The 16,760-nt window shown below is 47.5% G+C and overlaps 1 long non-coding RNA gene across 3 annotated transcripts in view; it reads left to right on the top strand.

Annotated features, from left to right (window-relative positions):
- The window catches only part of LOC114805854, a 30,379-nt gene extending 13,620 nt beyond the window's left edge, over positions 1 to 16,759 (top strand). Inside the window, exons 3-5 of one of the 3 annotated variants that reach the window (XR_005661163.1) lie at positions 10,625 to 10,693; positions 15,380 to 15,480; positions 16,659 to 16,759. This is a non-coding gene — a long non-coding RNA (uncharacterized LOC114805854). The other 2 variants (XR_005661164.1, XR_005661165.1) reach the window with 2 other exon arrangements.
- Position 16,760: the final 1 nt, after the last annotated feature.

Genomic DNA, 16,760 nt, shown 5'->3' with positions numbered 1-16,760 from the left:
CGTTGTCCTGTACTCTCTCAAGCGCTTAGTACAGTGTGATTGAAGTCATTTCCCCACTGACTTGGATGGAAAAATGAATTAACCTCAGACGGATTGGAACACCTCCAGAGCTGCCCAAGGAGATGGGGAGAGGAAAGGATTTCAGCTTTTGGCTTAGCCAGCCAGTCAGGGTCTTGGTGGGTTTAAAAAAAAAATGGATAACACTTTGAGGCTTATTATTAATAACCAGGTTGGCTTTTGGCTCTGAGGCTTTTATTTTCCAGTCTGCCGACAGGGCTCTCTCCACTGGCTATCATAGCCTATGAAAGGTGAGAATTAGCTCGGCTTAAAAGGGAAGTTAGAGTGGTTTAATTGATGAAATCTAATAATAATTGTGGTATTTAAATGTTTAATCTGTGTCAAGCACTGGGGCAGATAATCAGGTCTTATTCATATTAATGTCTGTCTCTCCACCCTAGACTGGAAGCTGTGTGACTTGGGTAAATAGAGAAGCAGCGTGGCTTGGTGGAAAGAGCCCGGGCTTGGGACTCAGAGGTCTTGGGTTCTAATCCTGGCTCCACTTTTTATCAGCTGTGTGACTTTGGGCAAGTCACTTTACTTTTTTGTGCCTCAGTTACCTCATCTGTAAAATGGGGATTAAGACTAGGGACCCCACGTGGGACAACCTGATGACCTTGAATCTACCCCAGCGCTTAGAACAGTGTTCAGCACATAGTAAGCACTTAACGAATACCGTCATTATTATTATTATTCTCTGCCTCAGTTCTCTTATCTGCAAAATGGGAATTCAATACTTGAATCCCTCCTACTTAGAATCTGAGCCCCAGGTGGGACCTCAATCAATCAGTGGCATTATTGAGTGCTTACTATGTGTAGAGCACTGTACTAAGCCCTTGGGAGAGTACAGTGCGACAGAATCAGCAGATACGTTCCCCGCCCATCACAGCCCCGACAGTATTCAGCGCGCTTACTACAGTGTTCTGCACACATTAAGAACTCAAATACAATTGTTTGATTGCTATCCAGGATGTATACAGAGGGTGACCAGTGCATCTGCAGAGATGAAGGGGTCAAGCCACGGGCTTTGCCCCTCAACCCAGCCCCTGAGGGGCGGGTGACATTAGGGACTGGAAGCCCTGCCAGCCCAGCTACCCGGAAAGTGTATTGGGTGGCAGGAACATGTCATTGTTGCTGCCCTTTCCAGTCCAAACGGAAGAGACATTTCTCTCCACCGTTCCTCAAATTTTATGTCACTGTAAGGTTTAATTATGATCATTTTTAAGACAGGCTTGGATGGACCCTTTAGTTCTGTTGCTATGGAGACCTGGGGATGGCGAAGCCAATTTAGTCAGTCCGGGTCACAGGGATTAAAGGGAGCCGGGGTGGGGGGTGGTGGGGGGGACTTCTGAGAATACTTTAGCAGAGTGAATCAGGATGAAGAGACCAAGGTTCGGTTATTCACGGTGCCCAGGAATTTCCTACCAGGCTCCCGGGCACATCAGAAACTGTAAGGGAAGAATGAGGCCTGATGCTTTTTTCCACTTGAGAAGTTCAAATGCTCGCTTCGAACAGAAATGAGGGCTGAACAGCTCACACGTGAGGTCTTCCTGGGCCAGTTCTTGCAGAGAGATGAAGGACTTTTTGGCTTTCTTCACAGTGATATAAAAGTCTGTCTCTCCCCCTCCTACCTTCCACCTGCCATGATAATTCAAGGAATCTTGCTGCGTCAGTTGCACCAGACTAAGCACTTTACTCAAAATGGGGATAAAATACTCATGTTCCTCTCGGACTGTGAGACAGATCGTGTCCCTATCTGCAGATAAAGCGCTCAGTACAGTACTCTGCACTTAGTAAGCACTCAAATACAATTGATTGATCTCATAATAATCAGGGTTTAGAATGATGTTTGGCACATAGTAAGCATTTAACAGGTATCACAATTATTCTTATTCCAGGTATGTAGAACAGCAACAGATGACAAATTCAACAATTTAAAGGGGAAACAGCGTTATCATTATAATAGTCACTGTCTGGGGCCAGTTTGGTGATGGTAATAATTAGTAATGATGATGATGATGATAACTTTGGTATCGGTTAAGTACTTACAATGTCATGCACTGGGGTAAATACGAGACAGGTTGGGTACTGTCCCATGTGGGGCTCACATTCTAAGCAGGATTTAGTCCCCGTTTTACAGATGAGGAAAATGAGGCACAGAGGAGTGAAGTAACTTGCCCAAGGCAATACAGCAGACAAGTGGCAGAGGCTGGCTTACAATCCAGGTCCCCTGTCTCTGAGGCCCGATGAAAAGAAAAGTCTTTCCACCGGGCCATGCCGCTTCTCTAATAATAGTGGTTAAAAGCACTGACTCTGTGCTGAGCACTGGAGTGGATACTAGTTAATCAGGCGAGACACAGTCACTCATGGGGACAAGCGACCACCTCTTCTCGGCAGTCCTATAGAGGTCGGTGGGAGTTGGGTGGCCGGGCTAGCAACTGGGCAGACCCCAGCAAGCTCCCAGGCTCTTGACGGCAGGTACGAGAAGCTTGTGTTTCTGTACTAGTTGCTGCCCACGGTATTGGTCGCTGGAGGCCTGGGCAAGCACCTAGTACAGTGCTCGACACACCGGAAGCACCTAATATATACCACTGGTCAAAAATTGGCCTCTCCAGGTGTGCCCTTATTGGGGGGCAGAAGAGGGGTGTTCACCTCCATGTCCAGTAGCCCGGCCCCTCCTCTGAGATCCAGCCAGGGGATGGGATTAATCACCGGAAGAGGGATTCGTTGGGTCTGAGAGACGGGGAGAGAGACAGAGCCGTAACCAGCCTTCCACCTGTCGGTCGGTCTGTGGCTCCTTCTCACTTCTGGGCTAAATAATAATAATGATGATGGCATTTGTTAAGCACTTACTATGTGCAAAGCACTGTTCTAAGCGCTGGGTAGGATACAAGGTGATCAGGTTGTCCCATGTGCGGCTCACAGTCTTAATCCCCATTTTACAGATGGGGTAACTGAGGCCCAGAGAAGTGAAGTGACTTGCCCGAAGTCACACAGCTGACAAGTGGCTGAGCCTGGATTTCAACCCATGACCTCTGACTCCCAGGCCCGGGCTCTTTCCACTGAGCCACGCTGTCCGCCGCCTGTCCGACTGGATAAAGTGGATAAAGCGTGGGCCTGGGAACCGGAGGACCTGAGTCTCATACTTCCTCCACCTCTTGCCTGCTGTGTGACCTTGGGCAAGTCGCTTAACATCTCTGGGTTTCAGTTACCTCACCGGTCAAATGGGAATTATTAATAATAGTTGTCGTATTTGTTAAGTGCTTACTATGTGCCAAGCACTGTTCTAAGCACTAGCGTAGATACAAGGTAACCGGGTCGGACACAGACCCAGTCCCCCATGGGATTACAGTCTTTATCCCCATTTTACAGATGAGGGAACGGAGGCCCAGAGAACTTAAATGTCCTGTCCAAGGTCACATAATTGACACATGGTGGAGCTGGGATTAGAACCCACATCCTCTGACTCCCAAGCCTGTGCTCTTTCCACTAGGCCACACTGCTCCTCTCCCACCTCCCTACAGTGAGGGGGGAGGCGGGTACTCACTGTGAGCCCCAAGTCAGAGACATGGACTGTGTCCATTCTGATTAGCCTCTATCTACCACAGCGCTCAATCCAGTGCCTGGTACATAGTAAACACTCAATAAATACCACTTATCAATAGGAAGTGCTTAATAAATACCATTAAAAAAAAAACAAAAACCAAAAACAAAGGCCCTGTCAGAGAGAGGAAGAACCTCTAGGCAGTGAGGCTCGTAAAACGCTCAGGAATTTCCTCCCCCACAGTCCAGGGTTGGAATCCAGGAGTCCCTGGACAAGTGGTGTTGTCCTTGACTGACTGACCGGGGACTGTAAAAATAGGATTGACGCAAAAGCCCGGTTCCCTCCTTGAAATCCAGAAGGAGACCAGCAGTCCGCCCTGCCCTCCCGCCTCTCATTCCCATTCTCGGCTGCGGTGGGGAGCCGGGGAGATCACCCCGAAACAGCTGCCCTCCACACCCCGGCCGGCGGCTCCCCGAGCCCGCTGAGCTCTTAATTGTGGCTCCTCAAGAGAAGATGAACAGAACTGCTGTCCAGGCCCAGGGAATCACCGTATCTCAGACTGCTGCTGGTACTTTCTGTTATCTTCTGGTCCTCAACCTCCCTCTCCGACTCCAGTCTCTGGCAGGGAGGGGGTGAGAAGTGAAGAAAAATTCACTGACTTCTCACCTCTAGCATCCCCACACCTTCCCTCTCCCAGGCGAGGATCCCCTGTGGTGGGTGTTTTTTTTTTTTTTTTTTATGAAAGTCAAGGGAGTTAAAAAGCCCTACAGAACCTAGTTACATATCTGTTATTAATGTCTACTTCTCCCTGTAGACTTTAAACTCACTGTAGGCAGGGAATACGTCTGTACAAAACAAAAGGATCCTTAGCATGGCAAGAGGCGATCTGAAGAAGGAAGGGAGCCTTCCGATTACCTACTATCACACAGCCGTTTCTCTGGAAGAAGACTTTGGCGGAGAGAACAGACCACTGAGGAAGAGGGTGTGGGTGAAGTTGGGAAAGCTTTGACTTTTTTTAAAAGAAGAAAAGGGAGGGAAAAATTGCCGCCAGCTGGACCGAGGTGTGGGGTTAGTGCCTCCCGGCTCAGTTGGTCAGTCTTAGCTGGGGGCCTTTTCGGAGAGGTAGTGTGGCCTAGTGGGAAGAGTATAGGCCTGGCAGTCAGAGGACCCGGGTTCTAATTCCAGCTCTGCCAGTCGCTTGCTGTGTGACCTTGGGCAAGCCAGTTCTCTGTGCTTCAGTTTCCCGAACTGGAAACTGGGGATTAAATACTTGTTTCTCCCTCTTAGTTACACTTTGAGCCCCATGTGGGGCAGGAAATGTGTCTGGCTTAATTAACTTGTCCCTACTCCAGCATTTACAATAGTGTTTGACACGAAGTGTTTAACAAAAACCATTTTAAAAAAAAGTAACTTTCTCACTGCTCCCTTATAAACTCTTTCCTCCCCAGTCGCTCTCCATCCTATTTCTGGCCCAGAGCAGTATCCCCTGGGCCTCCAGGAAGTTTGGAAAAGTTCTGGAACCTGGAACCACAATGCCGGAGTCATTAGGTCCCCTCCCCTTCCCCCCGCGCCCCCCCTCAACTCGTGATGGGAAAATTGTTGACAGCTGTGTTAAAGGTGACTTTGTATCAAGCCGGTTCTCTCTCCTCAAGGGAATAAGGATCACAAGGCGGAGTTCTCCAGGGAGGTAATGCTAACCCTAAAATTTGCAAAGGGTCTTTCTTTTTTTCCAAAGCACCTTCACAACAGTGGTCTCACTTCATCCTCCCAGCAGCCCTGTGAGGAAGTTAATAATAATAATTAGAGGAGCAGCATGGCCTAGTGGCAAGAGCCTGGGCTTGGGAGTCAGAGGTCGTGGGTTCTAATTCTGGCTCACCACTTCTCTGCTGTGTGACCTTGGGCAAGTCACTCAACCTCTCTGGGCCTCAGTTACCTCATCTGTAAAATGGGGCTTGAGACTGTGAGCCCCACGTGGGACGATCTGATTACCTTGTATTTACCCCAGCGCTTAGAACAGTGCTTGGCACATAGTAAGCGCTTAACAAATACCATCATTATTATTATTATTATCAATTGTGGTATATGTTAAATGCTTACTATGTTCCGAGCACCGGGATAAATACAATCTAAGCAGAATAGGCACAGTCCCTGTATCCCCGATAGAGTTCACAGTCTAAGGGCCTGAGGGGGAGGAAGGATTGAATCCCTCACAATAATTTTGTACGGTCTTTGAAGGCAAGGATCACTTCCTCTAGTTTTATTGTATTCTCCTAAGCACTCTGTATAGTACTGTGCACGCACTCAGCGTTGATGGATTGATTTCCACTAAGCCAGGGGTCCCAATCGATCCATCACTGGTATTTATTGAGCTCTTACTATTTGCAGAACACTGTATTAAGCGCTTGGGAGAGTACAGTACAACAGAATTAGGAGACACGCTCCCTGCCCATAACAAGCTTAGAGTCTAGAGGGGGAGACAGATAATATGTCATTTATAATGTAAAATTTAAAGCTATGTGCATAGTGCTGTGGGGTTGAGGGTGGGATGAATATCAGATGTTCCAAAGTCACTGGGATGGAAACCTCGCAGGGGACGGGGTTGGTATTGGGGGAGTGAAGCAGGTGGAATGGCTTGTAAGAGGAAATCGGCGAGGTAAGATAGAAGGGGGGCAAGCCGATGAAGTGGTTTAAGGCCGACGGTACGGAGTTTCTGTTTGATGCAGAGGCGGATGGGCAACCTTTAGGAGTTTTTGAGGCATAGGGAGTTGTGAACTGAGTGTTATTTTTCCTTTTAAAAATAAGAATAATAATAATTGTGGTGTTTGTTAAGTGCTTACTATGTGCCAGGCAGGCACTGTACCAACTGCTCGGATGGATGCAAGCAAATCAGGTTGGACACAGTCCCTGTCCCACATGGGGCTCACAGTCTCAATCCCTATTTTACAGAGGAGGGAACGAAAGCCCAGAGAAGTGAAATGAACTGCCCAAGCTCACACGGCTGACAAGTGGAGGAGTTGAGATTAGAACCCAGGACCTTCTGACTCCCAGGCCTGTGCTCTATCGACTACGCCATGCTGCTTCTCAATTTTAAGACAAATGATCCTGACAGTAGTGAATTCAAGGCTGGAGTGGGAGGAGACTGGAGGCAGATGCGGGAGAGGATAAGTGCTTGGATCAGCATAGTAGCAGTTTGGATGGAGGGGAAAGGACAGATTTGAGCGATGTTGTGAAGGAAGAGGTGACAGGATTTCATGACTGGATCTATCCTCGCTGAATTCTGTCATCTTCCATTCTCTGCACCCTGCTAATCCAGCGGTAGAGTGCTCTGCACACAGTAAGCGCTCAATAAATTTGATCGAATGAATGAGCTCTGTAGCGACGAGCACTGGCTCCAAGCTGGAAGACTGGGGCCAGGACCTGTGCCAAGCAGTTTAGCCTAGTGGAAAGAGGATGGGCCTGACAGAAGGACCAGGGTTCTAATCCAGCTCTGCCACTCGTCTGCTGTGTGACCTTGGGCACATCACTTCACATCTTGCTGCCTCGGTTCCCTCACCTGTAAAATGGGGATTAAGACTGTGAGCCCCACTTGGGACATGGACTGTGTCCAACGTGATTAACTTGTATCTACCCCACTTCTTAGAACAGCGATTGGCACATAGTAAGCACTTAACAAATGCCATTGAAAAAAAACCACCAAAACCCAACTTAGCCTTCTGACTTCCAAGCTGACTTTCATTTGACATTGATGAAGCCATTTTAGAATCTGGTTGTGAGAGCAGTAACGGGTTCACTTCTCTCCATCCTATACAGAAGGTTGGACAGTACCACTTCTCTGAAGACTTTGAATTTGCCTTTGGGCTTGTTGCTATGGTAACTACCCATTGCCTGCCGGGCCGAGAAGACATTCTGGTCTTTCCATTTCAGTTAGCTATTTCTTCGTTAATCGGGACGGTGTGGAACAGTCTGTGTCTACGATCTTTATAGTGGAAGAGAACTGTCAGTGCTCCGCACACAATAAGTGGTCAATAAATGCGATCGAATGAATGAACCGTCCAGGTAAAAGCCCTCTGAGAAGCAGTGTGGTCTAGGGGAGAGAGCCCGGGCCTGGGTTTCAGGAGGAAGGACCTGGGTACTAATCCCATAGTAATAATACCTCATACTATTCTGCCTGGCACATAGCAAGTGCTTAACAAATACTATTATTACTCACTATTATTATTGTTACTAATTGGCAAGAAACCCCTCCATAGTACTGGACAAACCCTGGTGTTGGGAAGTGACTCTTGGGAAGAAACTCTGGCTATTTCTGCCCTGTTTCCATTTACCATCAAGACAGCTGAGGCAGCAGTTGCCCCTGGCAACATGGACCATGAAATCCTTTAACTCCCAGCTCTGCACTGTGTTCCCAACCTGCATCACCCCTCCATCTTCCCTTAAGCTTTATTATTATTTAAAAATAAATAATAATTATTTTTTAATAAATGCAGAGGAGCAATTTTAAGCCTTCTCCTGCTCCTGCGTACTTGTTGGCTGAGGTTCTAATCCTGTTTGTGACATTCCAGTCCTGTCCAGTGGTCACTAATTGTGGTGTCACAACAAAAGGTTAGGACTTGGAATGGTGTCAACCCAACAACCTCTCATGCTTATGGTTTTGTTCCAGACTCCAAATTCCCCTTCATTTCAGTTCCTATTTTCCCATTTGTCACCCAATTATCTAATGTGGGTGGGTGGCAGCTACCCATGCTCTGCTCTCCTCTGGGATCAGGGTCCCTAGTGGAAAGAGCACAGGCCTGGGAGTCGGAGGACCTGGGTTCTAATCCCAGCTCTGCCAACTGCTTGCTGGGGGACCTTGGGTAAGTGACTTCACTTCTCTGGGCCTCAATTTCCTGGACTGGAAAATGGGGATTCAATACCTCTTCTCTCTCCTACTTAAACTGTGAGTCCCACGTGGGACAGGGACTGTGTCTGACCTGATTAACTTGTAATAATAATAATAATGATGATATTTGTTAAGCACTATGTGCCAAGCACTGTTCTAAGCATTGGGGTAGATACAATAATAATAATGGCATTTAAGTGCTTACTATGTGCAAAGCACTGTTTTAAGTGCTGAGAGGGATTCAAGGTATCTGGTTGTCCCACGTGGGGCTCACAGTCTTCATCCCCATTTTACAGATGAGGTAACTGAGACCCAGAGAAGTTAAGTGACTTGCCCAAGGTCACACAGCTGACAAGTGGCAGAGCTGGGGTTAGAACCCATGACCTCTGACTCCCAAGCACGTGCTATTCCCACTGTAATCAGGTTGTCCCACATGAAGCTCACAGTCAATCCCTATTTTCCAGATGAGGGAACTGAGGCACAGAGAAGTTAAGCGACTTGCCCGAGGTCACACAGCAGACAAGCGCAACTACCCCAGTGCTTAGAACAATGACTGACACAGAGTAAGCCCTTAACAAATACCATACCAGAGGAAGATAACACCAGAGCTTACTGTCACATTTCTTGGAAACCTTTAGAATCAGCTCTCCCCGGCACTCCTCAGAACCAAATATCACAACCCAATTACACCATAGCAGCTGCTCCTAAGGGCACAGAGAAGCTCACCTTTGACTAACAATTAATTAGCCGAATTTCTGCCCACTCCAGGGAAGGCCAAAGGGGAGGGAACTCTTGCGTTATCGGAGGCCCGTCTGAAAGCCAATTAAAAAGAAAGTAGCAGCCTGGGCGAGGACACCTGATGAATGAATAATGATGGTTCTCCGGTGTTTCACGTGACAGCTTGGACCTGGCTCCGGAGAAGGAACCCAGACCCGGGAGTCAGGACACCCGGGTCGGACCTGTCGTCATCTGTACAGGAACGTGGACCTGAGCCGAGGGGTTGATTGGAGGCTGGCCGTCTCTCGGGGCTCTGCTTCTCCCCAGGCACCCCCTACCACCCTGCCTGGATCCCGAGTACTCCCCTGACACCGCCCTCGAGGAGGATAGAGCTGGGATAGGACAGGGGTGAGGTCACCCCCAAAACGCAGGACGGAGAGGCAGCATGGCCTACTGGGTTCTAATCCCGGCTCTGCCACCTGCCTGCCGGGTGACTTCGGGCAAGTTACTCTACTTCCCTGAGCCTCAGTTTTCTCATTGGTAAAATGGGGATTAAATCAAGCAATTGCATTTATTGAGTGCTTACTGTGTGCAGAGCACTGTACTAAGGGCTTGGGAGAATACAAGAGAATAGGGTCGGTTAGATTAGAACCTCGGCCCTTCTCATCTTCCAGGCGCATGCTCCGTCCACTAGACCTCCCTGCTTCTCCCTCCTGTTCTCCCTCCCCTTCAGACCATAAGCTCCTTAGGAGGTGGGGACTGGGTTCTATCTGATGACCCCAATGCTTGACACATTGTAAATACTTAATGAATGTGGTTGTTATTTGTTATTATTGTTGTTATTATCATCATTCCTGTCATCAAAGAGGGAAGCATTATGGCCTAGTGGATAAAGCATGGGTCTGGGAGCCAGAGGACTGGCATCTAATCCTGACTTCACCACTTGTGTGCTGTGAGACCTTGTGCAAGGCACTTTACGTCTCTGGGCCTCGGTTTCCTCAGCAGCAGAATGGGGATTGAATACCTGCTTAGACTGTGAGACCCATGTGGGGACAGGAACTGTATCCAGCCTGATTTACTTGCATCTGCCCCTGCGCTTAAAACAATGCTTGACATATAGTAAGTGCTTAACAGATACCATAAAAAAATACCTCTAAAAAGAAAAGTAAAAGCCTTTCCCTCGGAGGGTATCGTGAAGAATAACTGGCTATAGTGGACGCGGTACACGTTTCAAATCCCAGATGCTGCAGAAAACCCAATAAATAGAAGGATGTCATGGAAAAATCTCAGTAATCCCCATTTCTTGACCCAGAATTTGGATCCAGATCAGACCGAGCTACGTATGAACTATTTATTGGATCCAGATTGAAAGAATGAAACTTTTCTCTGCAAGCCTCCTGATGCCTTGCTCTTTGTTTGGATTCCAGGATTTCTCCTTCCCGTCGCGGACCTGTCCAACAAGGGGGCTCGATCGGACCCTCCCTTCCAGGGGCAAGGTAAGCCAGAGGAGCCGAAGACCGGGGGCAAGCACGGGGGGCTTTCGGGGCTCATCACTGGGTGGTTGAGTAGGGAGGCCTCCTGAAAGAATATCGTCAATGACGGAGGACTGGGCCATGGAAACCATCTGCATTGACTTTGGGCGAGAGAGAGGGAGCGGGCCCTGCATTCTAATCCCGGCTCTACCATTTCTCTGCTGGGTGACCTTGGGCAAGTCATTTAACTTCTTGGTGCCTCAGCTATTTCACCCGAAAAATGGCGATAAGATTGTGAGTCCCATGTAGGGCAGAGACCGGTCCATTCTGGTTAGCTTGTATCTACCCCAGCACTTAGAACAGAGCTTAGCACATAGTAATTGCTTAACACCTACCGCTAAAGAAAAAAAAAAAGTTGGCTGTTTTTGTCCCAAATCTGCCTAGGGCCACTTGTCTCAGCTAGGTCACTCTGGTATGTAAATTGGGGATTTGAAACCTATTCTCCCTCCCCCTTAGACTGAGGCCCACATGGGCCAGGAACTTTGTCTAACCCGATTATTACATATCTACCTTAGTGCTTAGCACAAGTGCGCAACAGGTACCTCAATTATCCCCCTAGGCGATCAGCTCCTTTGAGGGCAGGGATCATCTCCACTTGCCCTCTCTCATTCTCTCAAGCAAGTAGTACAGTCCTCGGCAATGGCAACGCAGCTAGCACTCAATAAAGCCCCCCAGGATTGACAGTCCTGTCTTCACGCTAGCCTTAGGATCCTGATATCACCTTAGGAACTGCACTCAGAAAACATTTCAGCCTCGTCCTTGCAGGGGTGGTCAGTTCAATCTCCAGAATCTAGACAGCACCCCTGGAGAGCAACTGTCAATCTGTCAATTGGCGGTCCCCACAGGGGGCTTCTCGGAGGTGATGGAAGGTCAGAGAGTAGGAGCAGCCAGGAGCAGGGACTTTGGGATCAAGATCGAGTTTGCAAGCCCCCTCCTTCAATCATAAGCAAGGCAAATCATAGTAAGGGAAAAGCAACCGAGCAAGCGAGGGCAGACATGGGCAAAGGTCAGCTGGGCCAGCAAGGCCCGGTTCCCTCCCCGGCCATCGGCCGCGCCCACGCTGTGTTGCGCCCACGCTGTGTTGTCTTTGGCTGCGGAGCGCTTCAAGCTGCCCCACTTGGAGCCAAGATGACCGCACCATCATCCTATCTCCGTCCAGCCTAACGGTTGCCATGTGAGATCACCGCGGGGGGAGTGGGAATCCGCGGTGCAAGCTGCAAAGAGCCTGCCACGGACTACAGAAAGACACGTGGCCTTCCAAACAGATGGAAAGGAAATTAAAGTCACTTTTCCCCCTTAGGTCAAAGGGGTCATTCTATTCACACTCAGCTGCAGAGGAGAACAGCCTCATGGGTTAAAAAAAAAAGCCACCATCTGGCCAGGAAAGAGTTGATAACCAAATGTCAGGTCGTCCCTGTGATTTGCAGATGAATATTTGTTTTCAGGATATTTGTTAAGCGCTTATTATGTGGCAGGCACTGTGCTAAACCCTGGGAAAGATACAAGATAATCAGGCCACTGTCCACTGTGGTGTGTGGCTTCTGGTTGTCTTTATTCTCCAGGTGTCCACCTTGCTGTGTCGCCCCGACTCGCTCCCTTTATTCATCCCCCCACCCAGCCCCACAGCACTTATGTCCAAATCCATAATTTTATTTATCTTAATGTCTGCCTCCCATTCTAAATGGTAAGGTCTTCGTGGGCTGGGATCGTGCCTACCAACTCTGTTCTTTGCACTCTCCCAAGCACTTAATACAGTGCTCTGCACACAGCAAGCGCTCAGTAAATACCATTGACCGACTGACTTGCTGGCCAGGTAGGAAGTCACCCAGCTCAAGATGGTCACGTTGCACAAAACCTGGAACTCAAAACTGCCAATGCCTTCAGGCCAATTCCCAAAATCTCACCTCGTAGGTCTAGAGCCAAAGGTTTCTCCCTCAGTCAAGAAGAGAAACGAACCCCTGGCCCAGCCCCTTGTGCAGGGCGGGGGCATTTCAAAGTGGCTCAAAGGATAGACAGTTTTCTTTCCCTTTGGCCCACAACCTATCCCATCTCATAAGACACTCCTTTTAAGCCTCAAGATCTTTGCTTCCACCCCAAGAAAATGTGTGTCTGTATGTGTTTATGTCTGAGTGAATTGGGAGGGGATTAGAGGAGGGGCTGATTTTTCAAAAAACAAAGCTGGAGAGTCATTGGGGTACAGAGTAGAAGCTAAACTTGCTTCATCTTAATTCAGTCTGCCCTCTCTCTGAGGTAGCCGTTACCCAACGTCACCGAAGCCCCGCGTCAGACAGTAACCAGTATTGTTTGCTAGAAACACAGGTCCGTTTGTAAACTGAAATCGGATACATCTTGGAAACGCCCAACCAAAGAAGCACTGGGAAAAAAAAATCAGCCGGGCCCAGGAGAAAAAAAAAGGAACTTTAAATTGTCTGAAGCCGCCAGGGGGGAGATGCCATTGTTTGTCACTTGCTGTGCTCTTAGACACTAATCGATCCCATCTTCCTTCTTCTGGTCGATGGAGTCAGAGCTTTCCAATGGGCTCTGCTTTTAGAACTGGAGGCTGGGGGCTGGGGTCATTCTCAGTCGTGAAGCCAGGAGGCAGGGACGGAGGCAGTAGGTTTTGTAGGATCATCAACCTAAGGGGTTTGATCACCCCTTCTTCACCCCCTTTCTGAGAGAAGGCCTCATCTTCTTCCTCAGGAATCATTGTAATATTTGTTAAGCGCATACTATGAGCCCAGCACTGTACTCAGTCCTGGGTTAGTTAGGACTGAATAGGAGTTCAGATGAAGTCGTGGTCCCACTGGGGTTCACGGTCTAACTGGGGGAGGGAGAGCAGGTATTTAAACCCTATTTTACCAATGAGGAGACTGAGGCCCAGGTAAGTGATTTGCCCAAGGTCACCCAGTAGGCAAGTGGTGCAAGGGGGATTAGAACCCAAGTCCCCGATTCCCAAGTGCCATGCTTTTCCTACTAGGCCACACTGCACCTCAGCCCGTTCACATAACCTTAGCATTGTCACTAAATTAACTGATTTCTTCATACCTTGGTTCCACGCTGTGGCCAAGTCTTGCTGATTTTTACACTTCCCCCTAAACACTTCACCTTTATGCCTTCCCTTTCCATAGAACTTATTTATATAATTCCTTTACATATATATACCCCCATATATTGCATATATTGTTTTATGTACTCAGTTGTTTCCCCAACCTATATGTTTCCTCCCACCCCATCCCCAGAGTTGAATGGAAGGATAGCTGCTACACTCCTGGTATTTATTGTCTACTGTGTGCAGAGGACGGTACTGTGTCTTGGAAGACTACAATACAGTAAAGTTGGTACTTATGATCCCTGCCTTCAAGGAGCTTCCAATCTGCACAGAGTAGGCACTCAACAAATACTACTGATCGTTTGATGAGTATCCCACATTTACCTCTTCAAAATGTCAGCCTATATTCTAAACCATTTCTCCCCCCTAAATTGAATTCTAATCCTGTCTCCCAAATGCTGCCCATCCTAGTGTAGGGGTCACAGAGAAGAGATTCGAAGAGTCCCAGGCCTGTCCTTTGCATGTGAGTTTTCCACTTGTAGCCACTGACTGGCAGAATTCTAAACTGTTGAAGCTATTTCAGGCAGGACGGCATCGGGCACCTGACTGAAGTCAGGACGGATGGTGCTGATTCCTTCCCCTGATCTACCGAGCCTGTCACCCTGCCCTAAAAGGAAATTAGATTCATCTGATAAGATTTGTTTATGTAAAGCTATGTTGATTATCACCCCGTCTCCTGTGGGCTTCTGTGTCTGCCCATTGATTTTTTTTTGGTGATTGGTTCCAGTGCTTTTCCAGGTATATTCAGTATTTTTCCAGGTGACCCAGATTCACAAAATGGTTGTTAATGCTCATGTCCTCCTCCACTGGATGTAAATCGGACCCCTTACTATTGCCTTGTCAAAGCTTTTCAGCCTATACAGTGTGGGGGGTGGGGGGGGGAGACAGAAAGAAATAAATCTGGCCAGAAAAATGCATATCCTTTGCAGAGAAATTTGCATATCTAGTGAAAAGAAATCTCCATTTATTGTCAGCTGCCCAGAAATCTATATTCAGAAATTGTATCTGTTTCATGCTAGCCTGTAATTGGAGCCAAAATCTTGTGATCTTGCAAAGCCTGGATTTTTTTCAATAAATTGAATTCCCAGCTTTCTAAAATATGTTGGTAGCTTGTTGTTAATTAAGTCAAGGATTCAAACCAGAAAATGGTTCCAGTTGTGCTTCTCAAACTCCCAGGGCTATTATTTCAAATCCTAACTTCTAGCTCTCAGGTGCATTTCCACACCAGATCAGGAAATCTCTCTCTCATTCAGTTGCATTTATTGAGCACTTACTATGTGCAGAGAACTGTACTAAGCGCTTGGGAGAGTACAATACAATAATAAACAGGCATATTCCCTGCCCTCTTTCCTTTTTACTTTCCCAACTGTATGGCTGGATGTTCTGTTTGTCACCAGTGAACTGCATTGGGCTACACTATTTATGGAGCTAAAGAAGATGGATCTACATGATAAACTCAAACTGGGTCAAAATACTATTGGTCTCTCTGTGTCTGCAGTTCTACTTTTGTAATGGACTGAGGATTGATCCTTTTAACTTAGATCACAGTCATCGGATCAATGTTTCCTCTCCTGGATGCAACCTCCTCTTACATTTTTAGAATGAGAAAAGAAGTCATAGCTACGGGGTCTAAACCATGTGGGTAAGTTAATGCTACTTTCCCTTGGGTGATCAGTCTTAAGTGATTCTCCCTGGTATGATCTTCCTTGCCCTGAAGGAGGAGGTATAGCTCACCGTGTTTTGCGGCTGCAAAAATTAAAACGGGAAAGTGAAATGCAAGAACGAAAAGCTGAGGGGACAACTTAGAAGACAGAAAACCTGACCGAAGGCATAATTGTGGTGTTAAGGGCTTGCTATATGCCAAGCCATGTACTAAATGCCGGGGTGGGTACAAAATAATTAGATCAGAAACAGGCCCTTTCCCACACCAATCAATCAAACCCTCCCTACCCCCCACACTGTTTAGGCTGAAAAGCTTTGATAAGGCAATAGTAAGGGGTCCGATTAACATCCAGTGGAGAAGGAGGACGTTAGCATTAACAACCATTTTGTGAATGGTATTTATTAAGTGTTTACTGTGTGCAGAGCACTGTCCATGCTTTGAAAAATGGAACTAGAGTCACCGCTGGGTCCTGGAAGCAGGACCAAAAGGCAACAGGCTCCTAATAATAATAATCATCACGGCACTTGCTAAGCGCTTACTATGTGCCAAGCACTGTTCTAAGGGCTGGGAGAGATACAAGTTAATCAGATTGGACACAGTCCCTCTTAAAGATGAGAGATGAGGTAACTGAAGCCTAGAGAAGTTAAATGACTTGCCCAAGGTCACGTAGCAGACACATGGTGGAGTCGGGATTAGAATCCAGGCCCTTCTGATATATAATATATAAATATATAATAATAATAATGTTGGTATTTGTTAAGTGCTTACTATGTGCAGAACACTGTTCTAAGCGCTGGGGTAGACACAGGGGAATCAGGGTTGTCCCACGTGGGGCTCACAGTCTTAATCCCCATTTTACAGATGAGGTATCTGAGGCACAGAGACTTGCCTCAAGTGACTTGCCCAGAGTCACACAGCTGACAAGTGGCTGAGCTGGGATTCAAACTCATGACCTCTGACTCCCAAGCCCGGGCTCTTTCCACTGAGCCACGCTGCTTCTATAAAATCCAGATAAACTTAGACAGGAAGGTCCACGGAGAACAGGGATGGTGTCCAACTTGCCAAACTTGATCTACCCTGGCGCTTAGTATATACAGTGCTTGGCACACAGTAAGCACTTAAACACCGTAATTATTCTAAACTTTACCCACTTACAGTTTACAGAGAATCTTTCTGCCATCCTGCCCCGATCCTGAAGTGTGTAGCTACAGAACTGCTGAAGATTGGAAAAGCACATTAAAAAAAAAGATCCTATCTCA

This window comes from Ornithorhynchus anatinus, chromosome 20 (assembly GCF_004115215.2).
Source record: "Ornithorhynchus anatinus isolate Pmale09 chromosome 20, mOrnAna1.pri.v4, whole genome shotgun sequence".
NCBI lineage: Eukaryota > Metazoa > Chordata > Mammalia > Monotremata > Ornithorhynchidae > Ornithorhynchus > Ornithorhynchus anatinus.
The sequence above is the reverse complement of the archived record's forward strand: the minus strand, read 5'-3'. Positions and strand labels throughout refer to the sequence as shown.